This window comes from Triticum urartu, chromosome 7, assembly GCF_003073215.2.
Source record: "Triticum urartu cultivar G1812 chromosome 7, Tu2.1, whole genome shotgun sequence".
Lineage (NCBI taxonomy): Eukaryota > Viridiplantae > Streptophyta > Magnoliopsida > Poales > Poaceae > Triticum > Triticum urartu.
Window position 1 is genome coordinate 615,797,146 of NC_053028.1, and position 3,047 is coordinate 615,800,192.

Consider the following 3,047-nt stretch of genomic DNA (forward strand, 5'->3'; position numbering starts at 1 on the left):
AAGTGAGGCACCCGGTAAATCTGTTTTCTGGGATTATTTAGTTCATGATGCCATATGTTCAGCTTGTTTCCTAGTGATCCGTGCCTCTTTTGAGGATGATCAGTAAAGGAGTTTTGTTAATCATGTTCTGGTCTATCAATCCATGTCTTTGTTTGCAATTATGGAGCACCCTAGCTTGAGTCAATTGAGCTCTACTTTTGCTTCATTGTGAATCTGGGCAGATCGTCAACTAGTTTGCGATTTTGCCGATGCTATTGTAGTTGATCCATGCATGCTATGCCTTTGTTCTTGCCATGTCTAGCTTGTATTTTGTGCCTTATTTATGGGTGTATGCTTTCCTTGCCATGACTTGCACTGTAGTGAGTGCATCGAGCTCGTTTACATGCCTTCGTGAGTTATGTTTCAGCATGTCCCAGTTTTCACTAAGTCTGAAAACAGATTATGTTTTTGCTATGTTCGTGTGCTTGTTAGTATATTTTGTGATCCCTTTTGGCTCAAGGTCACTAAGGGAATTTTGTTAAGCCTGTTGAGTAGCTCCATGCCATGTCTTTCTTTGTCATGTTCAGTTCCTGTAGCATGTTGTTTTGTTGCTCCGAAGAGGGCTTCATGATCTGAAATTTCAGACAAGTGTTAATTTCACCAAGTCTGAAATCTGTTTTGCATTTGCGTTTTTGCCATGCTAGTTTGAACCTCATAATGGATGAATTGGCCGTAGCTCAGCGCTAAACTTTTGTTAAGCATCTTGTGTGTATCCCTGCCATGTATTTTTTTGTCTTGTTTGGTTGCTGTAGCATGTTCATCTCATTGCATTTAGATGCCTACTTGCTGTAAATCGTAGACCGGTGTCATTTTTGAAACGCTTGCCATTTCCAAACCGTAACTCCGATTCCGGCGTTCTTTATATCGTTTTCAAGCGATTTCATCTCATCTTTCCAGTGGCACCCTTGGAATTCCATGTTGAGGCCAGGTTCATGCATTTCCTGTCATATCTTGCATTTTGCATCCCGCATCGCATCCTGCATAGCATATCATCTTTGCATCGTGTTGGTTGAGTTTGCACGTGGTTGCTTGTATCCTTGTTGCTTGTTTGTCTTGTTTGGGTAGAGCCGAGAGACGAGTTCGCTAACGAGGAGCTCGTTGAGTTTGCTCTTGAGGATCCAGTCAACTCTGACAACTGTGCAGGCAAGATGATCATACCCTCGAAATCACTACTATCTTTGCTATGCTAGTTTGCTCGCTCTTTTGCTATGCCAATGCTACGATGCCTACCATTTGCTTGTCAGCCTCCCAATTGCCATGTCAAACCTCTAACCCACCTTGTCCTAGCAAACCGTTGATTGGCTATGTTACCGCTTTGCTCAGCCCCTCTTATAGCGTTGCTAGTTGCAGGTGAAGATTGGAGGCCTTTCCTTGTTCGAACATCTTTTACTTACTTGTTGGGATATCATTACATTGCTAAGTTATCTTAATGCATCTATATACTTGGTAAAGGGTGGAAGGCTCGACCTCTCGCCTAGTGTTTTGTTCCACTTTTGCCGCCCTAGTTTCCTTCATATCGGTGTTATGTTCCCGGATTTTGCGTTCCTTATGCGGTTGGGTTATAATGGGAACCCCTTGATAGTTCGCCTTGATTAAAGCTTTTCCACCAATGCCCAACCTTGGTTTTACCATTTTCCACCTAGCCTTTTTCTTTCCCTTGGGTTCTGCAGACTCAAGGGTCATCTTATTTTAACCCCGCCCTCGGGCCAGTGCTCCCTCTGAGTGTTGGTCCGAACTGAGCTGCCTGCGGGGCCACCTCGGGGAAACTTGAGGGTTGGTTTTACTCGTAGCTAGTCTCATCTGAGTGTGCCCTGAGAAAGAGATGTGTGCAGCTCCTATCGGGATTTGTCGGCACATTCGGTGGGTGTTGCTGGTCTTGTTTTAACTTGTCGAAATGTCTTGTTGTACCGAGATACCGAGTCTGATCGATGTGTCTTGGTTGGAGGTCTATTCCTTCATTGACTGTGAGAGCTTGTCATTGGCTAAGTTGGGACTCCCCTGCAGGGATTGAACTTTTGAAAGCCATGCCTGCCGTTATGGGCAGATGGGAATTTGTTAATGTCCGGTTGTAAATAACTTGAACCTTAATTAATTAAAATGAATCAACTGAGTGTGTTACCGTGATGTCCTCTTCTCGGCGGAGTCCGGGAAGTGGACATGGTGTTGGAGTAATGTTTGCGCAGGTTGCCCTCTAGATTCTCACTCGCGCTTTCCCTCCTCTTCTCGCTCTCTTTTGCGTATAAGTTAGCCACCATATATGCTAGTCGCTTGCTGCAGTTCCACATGTATATTGCCTTACCCTTCTTATAAGCTTAAATAGTCTTGATCACGAGGGTGTGAGATTGCTGAGTCCCTATGGCTCACAGATTACTATTACACCAGATGCAGGGCCCGATGATTCTACTCCAGGTGACGCATATGAGCTCAAGTGGGAGTTCGACGAAGACTCTCAGCGATACTATGTTTCATTTCCCGACGATCAGTAGTGGTGCCCAGTTGGGGGTGATTGGGACCGTGTCGCATGTTGGGTTCTCTTTTATTTTGGCGCCGTAGTCGGGCCTTGAGTGTATGAATGTTGTAATGTTATTTATGTACTTGATTGACGTGGCGAGTGTAAGCCAAATATGTTATCTCCCCTTTATGATTCATATTACATGGGATGTTGTGAAGATTGCCTAACTTGCGACAAATGCCTTCAATGCGATTATGTCTCTAAGTCGTGCCTCGACACGTGGGATCTATAGTCGCATCGAGGGTGTTACACTCTGCCTCCTGTTACCATCCGGCCTAGACGCACAGTTCGGGATCCCCTACCCGAGATCCGCCAGTTTTGACACCGACAACCACCCTTTAGTCCTGGTTGGTGCCACCAACCGGGACCAAAGGCAAAGAGACCTTTGGTCCTGGTTGGTGGCACCAACCGGGACTAAAGTGTGGCATTGGTCCCGGTTGGTGCCACGAACCGGGACCAATGCTCTTTCTATATAAGCCACACTTGTGAAAATTTC